This window comes from Physella acuta, unplaced genomic scaffold (genome assembly GCF_028476545.2).
Source record: "Physella acuta isolate Inbredline_101_S28 unplaced genomic scaffold, ASM2847654v3 ptg000765l, whole genome shotgun sequence".
Classification (NCBI taxonomy): Eukaryota; Metazoa; Mollusca; class Gastropoda; family Physidae; genus Physella; species Physella acuta.
In genome coordinates, this window is record NW_026732283.1 from 151,166 (window position 1) to 164,806 (window position 13,641).

Below are 13,641 nucleotides of genomic sequence, written 5' to 3' on the forward strand. Positions count from 1 at the left end.
AAAACAACAGGGGATGGGTTTTAGACATGATTTTTAATCCATTTTAAACACTTAAACTTTTTAAAACAGAATAAAATCTCTTAGAAAACAGAATTGCACGCCAAGTGAACGCCAAATAAAATGTGCATAATAGTGCGCAATATTATTAGTAATTTATTAATTTACTTTAGTTTTTTGAAAAATCGAAAATTACAACGGAAATTACTCAAAATTTGAAAGAAGGTAGAAAATTGGATTTTTTCCTTACATTTGAAATTGTATTTATCTATCTGAAATAGTAATCAAGTTATAGGCTTTTGAAAAATTCAAAGTAGAAAAAGTACCACTTGCGGTTATCGGAAATCACTCAAAAGTTGATACTTATCTACGATTTTGATATAATACTTACAAATGAAATTTCATCAACCTAGCTGTAACGGTACTCAAGTTATCGTGTTTAACAGACACACACACACACACACACACACACACACACAAAGACATATGGGCAAGATTGCAAAACTTTTTCTGACTCAGGGATCCCTAAAACGGCGAGAGATTGCAAAATTCTTGATTTTTTTTTTTGCACGATTACAAGACTTTCTCTATACTTCGCATATACGAGAAAGTAAAAAAGATAACTAACTAGAAGCTATTAGTGGACTAGTCTGGTGAGCTATGGTTCAAGCCGAATGAGTATTTTCGTTCAGCGGAGTCGGATAAGTAAAGGCTATTAGAAGCAGATACTATAGTTTTTTAAACTATTTCAAACTAAGGGGAGGTAACAATATTTAGACCTATCCTTCGCTTGATCAGTTGGCTGTTGTCTGTAAATTGTGGTATCGGACTGCTGCATTCACGGGACGGATAAGTCTTTCAGATATCACGAGCAGAAATTCTTCCAGGCATCTCTTCGGGGGGGGGAGGGGGGGGGGGGGTCTAATAGCCCCCCCCGAAATTTTTTTTACCGCCCCCCCCCCCCCCCGAACGAAATTAAATTTACATAATTTATATAGAAAATATGTAACTTTTAACAGTGTCCGCCCCCCCCCCCCCGAACGAAGTCTACCGCCCCCCCCCACCCCCCCCCCCCCCCCCCACCCCCCGAAAATTTTAAGGTGCCCCCCCCCCCCGGAGAAAAAGTCGACAGCATAAATTAGGAATATCTTTAAAACATATGGCCTAGAAAAAAAAAACTTATAGCAATAAGCTTTTAAGGCACTGAAAATTAAACCAATCTTCTTTCTTTCATAAAAAAATTATGGTTGTTCTTAATATTTTTTTTTTAATTTATATATTTTATGTTCATCAAAAGTGGGTAGAGATTTAGTTACAAGATTTGACACAAAAAAAAAACAGATGTTGAAAAAATAGAAAATAAAACATATATAAAATAAACCGGGAGTGATCTCCCCTCAAATTTCTCGAATATTCTTATGTAACACTAAGGGGGATGGGAATTCGGGATATAGACGTGATTTTTTAAATCCATTTTAAATACTTTTAAAAATAGAATAAAATCTCGTGGAAAAAGAATTGCGCACCAATTGAACGCAAAATAAAAATGTGCAATATAATTAGTACTTTAAAAATTTACATGCGTTTTTTTGAGAAATCGAAAATAGCTTAAACTAGTACTTCCTGTCAACGGAAATTACTCAAAATTTGACAGAAGGTAGAAAATGATATCTTTTACTTACATGTGAAATTACATTTATCTATCTGAAATAGTACTCAAATTATAGGCTTTTGAACAATTCAAGTTAGAAAAAGTACCACTTCCGGTTGTCAAAAGTTGATCAGGATCTACGATTTTGATATAATAGCTGTAACGGTACTCAAGTTATCGTGTTTACACACAGACACACAAACAGACACACAGACATACGGAAAAGATTGCAAAATTATGCCTTTACGTATCAGTGAGGTGTAAAACGTCGAGATTTGTAAAAATCTCGATTTTTTTTTTGCACGATTACAAGACTTTCTCTATACTTCGTATATACGAGAAAGTAAAAAACCTTTATATCAACATTCTTTTAAATGTACCGTGAATAAAAAAAAATTAAAACTAATTTGCTTTCTTTAATAAAAGCTTTAGTCGCTCATGAGATCTTTTCTACATTTTAGCAACAAAAGCTTCTTTATTAAAAAAAAGTAAATTAGTTTTTATTTTCAGTGCATTTAAAAGATTGACTATTTTAAAAGTTTTTTATATTTATTTTATTGTTACTTCTCGCCATTCAATCTCCGTTTGCAGCTGTTTTATGCGATATCGCCCTATTAATTTTTCAGTTAAACATTACAGTTTAGATATGGCTGCAATGCCACCATAAAATCCTAAATATGTACCTAGTAAAAGCCGTTTCTTGCAGACATCTCTCGGGGGTAGAAAGTCTGCAACCCTACCTTCACCCTCGAACGAAATGGAATTTATATAGAAAACATTTACATTTACCAGGGTATACCCCTCCCAGGAAAGTTAAGCTCAAACTCCCCCCGGAAAGTGTAAAGCCTCCCCCCCCCCCCTTCCCGGAGAAAAACGTCTGGAAGACACTGAGTATAAGCATATCATTATTATTTCAAAAATATATACTCTTTGACTACAATTTTTTAATTTTGTTTGTTTTCACAGATTAAGATTTCATTTTTATCATTATCGTTTTCACATATTGTTTTTTGTCGTGCTCTTATTCACAGATCACGTTTTTAAGGGCTTTTAGAGAAATTGTAAAAAATCAAAACAATTTGAGGGATATCACCATAAAGTATTACAAAATTCGGACGATCAGTTCTCAAGTACTCCGTGAAATAGACAGTCTTAAGGAAGACTTGAAAGAATTTGTGGATCGTGGCTTGGTGCTAAAGTTCATCCTTCCAACGAGAGATGAGTAAATGTATTAGTTCTACAAAGTTGGTACGAATACAATGGATGAATTAGCTTGTTTAAATATTTATAATGTTTGACGTAACCAGTGGTTCACTCCTAAGTTCTTGAGATGTGCAGTTTTAATTATGGTAATATTGTTTCACAACTTTCACATACAGATTTTTCCACTTTTTTTTTCCTGTTAAAAATAAAGATTGTAAGTAATACAATTTTTTCAACTGTTTGTTTTTACTATTAAAATATAAAAATTGTTTTAAATTTTTAATGCAGTTCACAATGACCAGGATAGATAACATATTTGTTTGTATGTTATGTAAATATTTTACATTAGTATTAAATATTATGTAAAAAAAGTTATCTTTTTAAAAAAATATAAATATGTTACACGTTCTCTTTAAATTGCATTTTTCATTACTTCAATGTTATTAGCTATATTACTCACATTAAAATTGTTATATATGTGAACTTAAAGTCTTGTTAGTATTATTTATGACTGAAATAACGTGTTAATTTTGGTAGATATGTAACATTTATGATCTTAATAAAGTTGCTATTGCACTGTTATTGAACACACTCTCAAAAATTGTCTTTTGTTTATGTGAAGGATTGAAAACATTAAACTTAGAAACGAGTGCGGTAAGGACAAAGTAAGACCCATCATGTGTGTTGTGTGTATTGTGTGTATCTGTGTTTGTGTGTGTCTGTGTGTGTTACATGTGAGTCTTTATGATTATTATAACAAGACACCCACCATGAGCAGAGAAAGTCAAAGATCCGCTCCCACAAGGCCATCTTCAACGGACCAGGAAACGTGACATCCACAGGGTGAAATGACAAACTAATCTAAACAATTGGAAATGTCAACTAATATAAACAGTTGCAATGTCACCTAATCTAAAAAGTTGGAAATGTCAACTAATCTAAACAATTGGAAATGTCAACTAATATAAACAGTTGCAATGTCACCTAATCTAAAAAGTTGGAAATGTCAACTAATCTAAACAATTGGAAATGTCAACTAATCTAAACAATTGGAAAAGTCAACTAATCTAAACAATTGGAAATGTCTACTAATCTAAACAATTGGAAATGTCAACTAATCTAAACAATTGGAAATGTCAACTAATATAAACAGTTGCAATGTCACCTAATCTAAAAAGTTGGAAATGTCAACTAATCTAAACAATTGGAAATGTCTACTAATCTAAACAATTGGAAATGTCAACTAATCTAAACAATTGGAAATGTCAACTAATATAAACAGTTGCAATGTCACCTAATCTAAAAAGTTGGAAATGTCAACTAATCTAAACAATTGGAAATGTCTACTAATCTAAACAATTGGAAATGTCAACTAATCTAAACAATTGGAAATGTCTACTAATCTAAACAATTGGAAATGTCAACTAATCTAAACAATTGGAAATGTCAACTAATATAAACAGTTGCAATGTCACCTAATCTAAAAAGTTGGAAATGTCAACTAATCTAAACAATTGGAAATGTCTACTAATCTAAACAATTGGAAATGTCAACTAATCTAAACAATTGGAAATGTCTACTAATCTAAACAATTGGAAATGTCAACTAATCTAAACAATTGGAAATGTCTACTAATCTAAACAATTGGAAATGTCAACTAATCTAAACAGTTGCAATGTCAACTAATATAAACAATTGGAAATGTCAACTAATCTAAACAATTGGAAATGTCAACTAATCTAAACAATTGGAAATGTCAACTAATCTAAACAGGTGCAATGTCAACTAATCTAAACAATTGCACATGTCAACTAATCTAAACAATTGCAAATGTCAACTAATCTAAACAATTGGAAATGTCAACTAATCTAAATGGTGGGAATTGACACACACAGGGGAAGATGTCATCCTTACACACATGAGTAAATGTCACACTCCATCTAGCGTCTACATGTTCAATGGTCCCTAAGGAACACAAGTAGCTGTAAACTAGGTAGTATTCAAGTGCCTACAAAAGTGCTGTATCTGGACAGAAATTATCTAAACAAAACGATATATAGGTAGCGCTGTCCCACACTATATGACCTATGGACGTCTTATTGCACATAGATAAATATGCATTAAAGACATAACAATAGTCATAAAGACGTAGTACAATATTAAAGTAGAATTTTATTTTACATCAGAAATGTCTGATATATAGCCTGTGTCACATTGTTACAGCTTTTATTTAACTTGCTTCCTTTGTCTATTTGTCTTCTGTCTTGTATCTCGCACATGTGTTATTGGATTAGTCCATTATAAGAACAACTTGAGAAAATTACTTTACTATTTTTGAACGTCCACACAGGGTGTTGATTCAGTAGCGTAGCGAAAGGGGGGGGGGGACATATGTCCCCGGGCGCCGACCTTAGGGGGCGCCAAAATGGGTTGGAAAAATAAACTGAAAGGTTGAGGGGGGGGGGTGCAAATCGAAATCTTGAGTGGGGGGGGGGTGCAAATCGAAATCTTGAGTGGGGGGGGGGGGGGGCAAATCTAAATCTTGAGGGGGGGGGGGTGTGCAAATCGAAAAGTTTGTCCCCGGGCGCCGGGAAGGGTCGTTACGCCTCTGTGTTGATTTGTGGGTTCTTTAAAATTGCCCGTCGCTTGACCTACTTCTTTTTACTGTCGTCATGGTAATGATGGCTGCCGAAAACGACGATACCGTGATTTCGCTTTTTTAACAATGTTTCAGAAATATATATTTTAAATCGTTATTTTTGCGTATTATTCAACGATACCGGTCTAGTTATAACAATAGACGATTAGTGTTTGAAGCGAACTTGCCATTTGTAAATTTTTTTTTTTGTCTAATCGCTGAGAATATCGAGCAGAACATAATAAAAGTAAGCAAAAAGTTAATTGCTTTGTTAAATATTGTTCTCAACATACTGAAAATATATTCTAAACTATAGGACAATTATAACTTGCTTTCTATTAAACTGATGTCATTAATGTTTTAAAAATCATGAATGCTAAAATAAAACCTTTAAAAAAAACTTAATCCAGACAACAGCTAACTAAGCCCGTCTATTTTTCCCGCCGTGTATTTGAATGGGGAGAAATCTAGCAGACGACATATTTCTGCTAAACGGCAGTGAACGGTTAACCACGTCACAACAGCACTCCTTAAAAAACGAACACACCGTATCACTGAAAATCAGTCTCATTATCGTTGTCATTTAAAAACAAACGTATATTTTCACAAATACTTTTCTAGGCTACCGATTAAATTTGATCAATAACAATGGTATCAAATCAAAGGTAAATAAATGTAGTTTTTAATTTGTTAACTCATCTTGATGTAAGCCCTGCTTGGGGGGATACCTAATATCTACCCTTCTAGGCTTAACTAACTAATCTGTCCGGTCAGTGCAACCGTGGTAGAACCCACAGTGGTTAAACCCTAACCTTAGTCTAAATAAAATACTAAAATAAGACAAAAGCTTTAACAATAATATAAAATTTATTTAACAAAATAATAAATATGGAACCAAAAGTTATAAAAAAAGAATAGATAAAAAAACTGACACAAAACAGAACCAACGAAACAAACTTTTTACATCAAACAAAACATTACGGTTGACCATTTGCTGGTGTTGCGCCGACTTATGATGTCTAGGATGGTCCAGGCCCTGACACACAGAAACCTCCCTTCATCCATTCTCGACATCCAAAAGTCCACACCAAACAAAACACTACGTAAAACCACTACGTACATACATTACGTAGAACACAATACGTACACAACAAACTTTTTACACCAAACAAAACAATTCATATATAACAAAACACCCAGCCAAGTTGCACAAGCAACCTCACTGGAAGGGGGGGGGGAAGAGAAAAAGAAAAGGAAAACATAAGAAAAATGCATGGTAATGGCAGATATATACATAAATATATACACAAGTTCAAAATGCTACCTACTACTACTATCTAGCTAAAGCCTCGAGTATAACTAATCCTTACTATACAATTCTAAAAGCAATTCTCAAAAACAACTAACCACTGTCTAAAGAAGAACTAGCAACTTAAAAATAACGTGTAAACAAATTCATAGTAGAACCAATCTTTCCTACACAAGGAGCAGCCCGAAGCCATTGGTCTACATAAACAATACCCATATTGATAACATTAAAGTTAACACACTCCGCTAAGGCCCCAATGAAGGCAGACACAAAGCAAGCGATACTCAATACGACGTTGCACGAAACAGCACACACATTAATTTTAAACAACCTAAAACTCGAGGCAACTAAAATATACTAATCTAATTACTGTCTAAAACAACTAACTATTGACTAAGCCAATCCTAGTCAATAACACACCATAAAACAATCAGGTAAATGCACACACGCATTCACACTAGTTTAGGAAACACTCCTAAACATACTGACCTAAACCACGTGGTCCGAAACATACGCCACGGGTTTAGAAAACACCAAAAATACATTTTAATTCAAAATAACAGAATAACACACCACGTGCATACCAGACATGCCGATGCTCACTATCTCGTTTTAGACGAAAATGAAAGAAAACGAGAAACATCGACAGTCGCATTCATACAAATCACATAAAGATAAAGTATAAAAAAACAAATACCTCCACGCGTGCGGTGCGCCACGCAGAAACCTGACCCGACCTACATCTCGCCGCGGGTCAAAAAAAGGAAGAAAATCACTCCGAGCGGTCAATTTATAGTGACCGCTTCGGACGGAAGGGGACTCCGTGCCGTTCCCCATTGGACCACCATGCACTCCCAGATTCGCAACAAATAAAATAATACAAAAAAAATCCATTCACCCGCTCACATTCACCCCTTTTAAAAATCTTACAGTCCCTGTAAGACAAAAAAATGCATATAACAATCTTAAAATAAAACATGCACCCATCTCTTACATCAAGCCTACAATGCAAGAAAAAAACAATTTCCATTAACATTAATCTTGCGTCTCTGTGTTCCCTAAAAAAACTCAAGGCACCAAGATAGTGCTCCTTTCACTGAAGGCTGATTCGCGCTACTAGTCCTGTCGGTCATTCATCCGGAAGGGCAAGGGGGGAGGGTCAGGCTAGCCCCGCCCGCTACTAATGGTACACATTGCCTGTCCATCCCGTCCACCTGGGTCCACTACACAACACACCGTGTTCTGGTTCTGGCCTCAGCGTAAGACCACCGGTAAAACGTCCGCTTGTTTGGTCCGGAGATGATGCAACCGCCTTGACCCACTGGCTCTCCGACTGTTACCCGCCCCCAACGATCGTGCCTCCGCTTCGACACACCTGTGGGGCGGGTGTCCAGTAGCCCTCTTTGTGGGTCAAGGAATTGACGTCACTGGCCTCTCGTTGGTGGGGAGCGTCCGCTTGGTTGGGCCAGGTGGTGACGCAACCGCCTTGCCCCACTGGCTCTCCGACTGTTACCCGCCCCCAATGATCGTGCCTCCGCTTCGACACACCTGTGGGGCGGGTGTCCAGTAGCCCTCTTTGTGGGTCAAGGAATTGACGTCATAGGCCTCTCGTTGTTCACCTGTCTGCCGTACACACCAGATCCGCGCCACGCCCGTGTGCGTTGTCCAGTCTAGACCACACGAGGCCGCCATCTCCATCACACGCCAGGTCCAGTGCCACACACCGTGCCTTGTCCAGCCACGCACACTGAAGGCTCGTCGAGGCACGTCTCTCCGCCAACCTGACTGGGTGTTTAAACAACAAACAACTCCTACACTAAACAAAAACTAAACACATATGGTTCCATAAAGGGCCTATCAAAAACAAAAAAATTTAACTAAGCTACACTAGCCCTAGTAAAAAACAAAAATTTAACTAGACTAAAGCACTGACCCCACTCGTGCTACCAATTTGTAAGCCCTGCTAGGGGGGATACCTAATATCTACCCTTCTAGGCTTAACTAACTAATCTGTCCGGTCAGTGCAACCGTGGTAGAACCCACAGTGGTTAAACCCTAACCTTAGTCTAAATAAAATACTAAAATAAGACAAAAGCTTTAACAATAATATAAAATTTATTTAACAAAATAATAAATATGGAACCAAAAGTTATAAAAAAAGAATAGATAAAAAAACTGACACAAAACAGAACCAACGAAACAAACTTTTTACATCAAACAAAACATTACGGTTGACCATTTGCTGGTGTTGCGCCGACTTATGATGTCTAGGATGGTCCAGGCCCTGACACACAGAAACCTCCCTTCATCCATTCTCGACATCCAAAAGTCCACACCAAACAAAACACTACGTAAAACCACTACGTACATACATTACGTAGAACACAATACGTACACAACAAACTTTTTACACCAAACAAAACAATTCATATATAACAAAACACCCAGCCAAGTTGCACAAGCAACCTCACTGGAAGGGGGGGGGGAAGAGAAAAAGAAAAGGAAAACATAAGAAAAATGCATGGTAATGGCAGATATATACATAAATATATACACAAGTTCAAAATGCTACCTACTACTACTATCTAGCTAAAGCCTCGAGTATAACTAATCCTTACTATACAATTCTAAAAGCAATTCTCAAAAACAACTAACCACTGTCTAAAGAAGAACTAGCAACTTAAAAATAACGTGTAAACAAATTCATAGTAGAACCAATCTTTCCTACACAAGGAGCAGCCCGAAGCCATTGGTCTACATAAACAATACCCATATTGATAACATTAAAGTTAACACACTCCGCTAAGGCCCCAATGAAGGCAGACACAAAGCAAGCGATACTCAATACGACGTTGCACGAAACAGCACACACATTAATTTTAAACAACCTAAAACTCGAGGCAACTAAAATATACTAATCTAATTACTGTCTAAAACAACTAACTATTGACTAAGCCAATCCTAGTCAATAACACACCATAAAACAATCAGGTAAATGCACACACGCATTCACACTAGTTTAGGAAACACTCCTAAACATACTGACCTAAACCACGTGGTCCGAAACATACGCCACGGGTTTAGAAAACACCAAAAATACATTTTAATTCAAAATAACAGAATAACACACCACGTGCATACCAGACATGCCGATGCTCACTATCTCGTTTTAGACGAAAATGAAAGAAAACGAGAAACATCGACAGTCGCATTCATACAAATCACATAAAGATAAAGTATAAAAAAACAAATACCTCCACGCGTGCGGTGCGCCACGCAGAAACCTGACCCGACCTACATCTCGCCGCGGGTCAAAAAAAGGAAGAAAATCACTCCGAGCGGTCAATTTATAGTGACCGCTTCGGACGGAAGGGGACTCCGTGCCGTTCCCCATTGGACCACCATGCACTCCCAGATTCGCAACAAATAAAATAATACAAAAAAAATCCATTCACCCGCTCACATTCACCCCTTTTAAAAATCTTACAGTCCCTGTAAGACAAAAAAATGCATATAACAATCTTAAAATAAAACATGCACCCATCTCTTACATCAAGCCTACAATGCAAGAAAAAAACAATTTCCATTAACATTAATCTTGCGTCTCTGTGTTCCCTAAAAAAACTCAAGGCACCAAGATAGTGCTCCTTTCACTGAAGGCTGATTCGCGCTACTAGTCCTGTCGGTCATTCATCCGGAAGGGCAAGGGGGGAGGGTCAGGCTAGCCCCGCCCGCTACTAATGGTACACATTGCCTGTCCATCCCGTCCACCTGGGTCCACTACACAACACACCGTGTTCTGGTTCTGGCCTCAGCGTAAGACCACCGGTAAAACGTCCGCTTGTTTGGTCCGGAGATGATGCAACCGCCTTGACCCACTGGCTCTCCGACTGTTACCCGCCCCCAACGATCGTGCCTCCGCTTCGACACACCTGTGGGGCGGGTGTCCAGTAGCCCTCTTTGTGGGTCAAGGAATTGACGTCACTGGCCTCTCGTTGGTGGGGAGCGTCCGCTTGGTTGGGCCAGGTGGTGACGCAACCGCCTTGCCCCACTGGCTCTCCGACTGTTACCCGCCCCCAATGATCGTGCCTCCGCTTCGACACACCTGTGGGGCGGGTGTCCAGTAGCCCTCTTTGTGGGTCAAGGAATTGACGTCATAGGCCTCTCGTTGTTCACCTGTCTGCCGTACACACCAGATCCGCGCCACGCCCGTGTGCGTTGTCCAGTCTAGACCACACGAGGCCGCCATCTCCATCACACGCCAGGTCCAGTGCCACACACCGTGCCTTGTCCAGCCACGCACACTGAAGGCTCGTCGAGGCACGTCTCTCCGCCAACCTGACTGGGTGTTTAAACAACAAACAACTCCTACACTAAACAAAAACTAAACACATATGGTTCCATAAAGGGCCTATCAAAAACAAAAAAATTTAACTAAGCTACACTAGCCCTAGTAAAAAACAAAAATTTAACTAGACTAAAGCACTGACCCCACTCGTGCTACCAATTTGTAAGCCCTGCTAGGGGGGATACCTAATATCTACCCTTCTAGGCTTAACTAACTAATCTGTCCGGTCAGTGCAACCGTGGTAGAACCCACAGTGGTTAAACCCTAACCTTAGTCTAAATAAAATACTAAAATAAGACAAAAGCTTTAACAATAATATAAAATTTATTTAACAAAATAATAAATATGGAACCAAAAGTTATAAAAAAAGAATAGATAAAAAAACTGACACAAAACAGAACCAACGAAACAAACTTTTTACATCAAACAAAACATTACGGTTGACCATTTGCTGGTGTTGCGCCGACTTATGATGTCTAGGATGGTCCAGGCCCTGACACACAGAAACCTCCCTTCATCCATTCTCGACATCCAAAAGTCCACACCAAACAAAACACTACGTAAAACCACTACGTACATACATTACGTAGAACACAATACGTACACAACAAACTTTTTACACCAAACAAAACAATTCATATATAACAAAACACCCAGCCAAGTTGCACAAGCAACCTCACTGGAAGGGGGGGGGGGGAAGAGAAAAAGAAAAGGAAAACATAAGAAAAATGCATGGTAATGGCAGATATATACATAAATATATACACAAGTTCAAAATGCTACCTACTACTACTATCTAGCTAAAGCCTCGAGTATAACTAATCCTTACTATACAATTCTAAAAGCAATTCTCAAAAACAACTAACCACTGTCTAAAGAAGAACTAGCAACTTAAAAATAACGTGTAAACAAATTCATAGTAGAACCAATCTTTCCTACACAAGGAGCAGCCCGAAGCCATTGGTCTACATAAACAATACCCATATTGATAACATTAAAGTTAACACACTCCGCTAAGGCCCCAATGAAGGCAGACACAAAGCAAGCGATACTCAATACGACGTTGCACGAAACAGCACACACATTAATTTTAAACAACCTAAAACTCGAGGCAACTAAAATATACTAATCTAATTACTGTCTAAAACAACTAACTATTGACTAAGCCAATCCTAGTCAATAACACACCATAAAACAATCAGGTAAATGCACACACGCATTCACACTAGTTTAGGAAACACTCCTTAACATACTGGCCTAAACCACGTGGTCCGAAACATACGCCACGGGTTTAGAAAACACCAAAAATACATTTTAATTCAAAATAACAGAATAACACACCACGTGCATACCAGACATGCCGATGCTCACTATCTCGTTTTAGACGAAAATGAAAGAAAACGAGAAACATCGACAGTCGCATTCATACAAATCACATAAAGATAAAGTATAAAAAAACAAATACCTCCACGCGTGCGGTGCGCCACGCAGAAACCTGACCCGACCTACATCTCGCCGCGGGTCAAAAAAAGGAAGAAAATCACTCCGAGCGGTCAATTTATAGTGACCGCTTCGGACGGAAGGGGACTCCGTGCCGTTCCCCATTGGACCACCATGCACTCCCAGATTCGCAACAAATAAAATAATACAAAAAAAAATCCATTCACCCGCTCACATTGATCAAAAATGAAGTTTAAAATCTTAGGCGACACCCTACTTTAACAGGGGACGTGTGGACAGACGGAGGGTAAAAATATATTATTTAAATTTGATATTTTAAAAACGGAACACCCCTACTACATTGGCGCGGAGTGTATGGTTATTGACGGGTTGCAGAGCTATGTTATAATTAGACCTAGAGTAGGTCCTGTGTGTTGATAATTTTGTACCTAGAGTGTTTGGAAATAGTAAAGATACAATTATAGGTACAAAGGTGATAGTTACAAGAGGGACAGGTAAAAGTCTTTTGACGTCATAGTTGCTAGAAGATGGATTCACCGGACAGTGTTTTGCACTATATAGACAGGGGACGATAAAATTTTCTACAGGACAAAATGGTCAATACAGGGTAAAAAGATTGCTGGACAAATCATATGGAAGTTCACGGACCTGTGTACAATATTTTGTTGGAGTAAGTAACAGCTATAAACTAGGTGTAAGGGGAAGTCGCGTGTCAACTAAAGGGAAAATTCTAAATAGTGAAAGGTTTGGTTAGTTAGGTTTTCCTATCGCCTCTCCAGATACATAGGCCGCTTACAAGAGCTTTCCAGGCGTCTCTGTCCTAGGCTAGTCTCTATCCTGGGCTAGTCTCTCCAACTGGCCCCAGGTGTATCCAATCTTCTTGGTGTCATCTTCCAGGTCACATCCTCAGGTCTTTCTAAGTCTGCCTCCTTTCGTTTTGCTATGTGGATTGCAGGTGAGGGCCTGTCTTGTTATTCTGAATGCAAGCGTCCTGAGTGTGTGGCCAATAAATTTCCATTTACTCTTAAGTACCG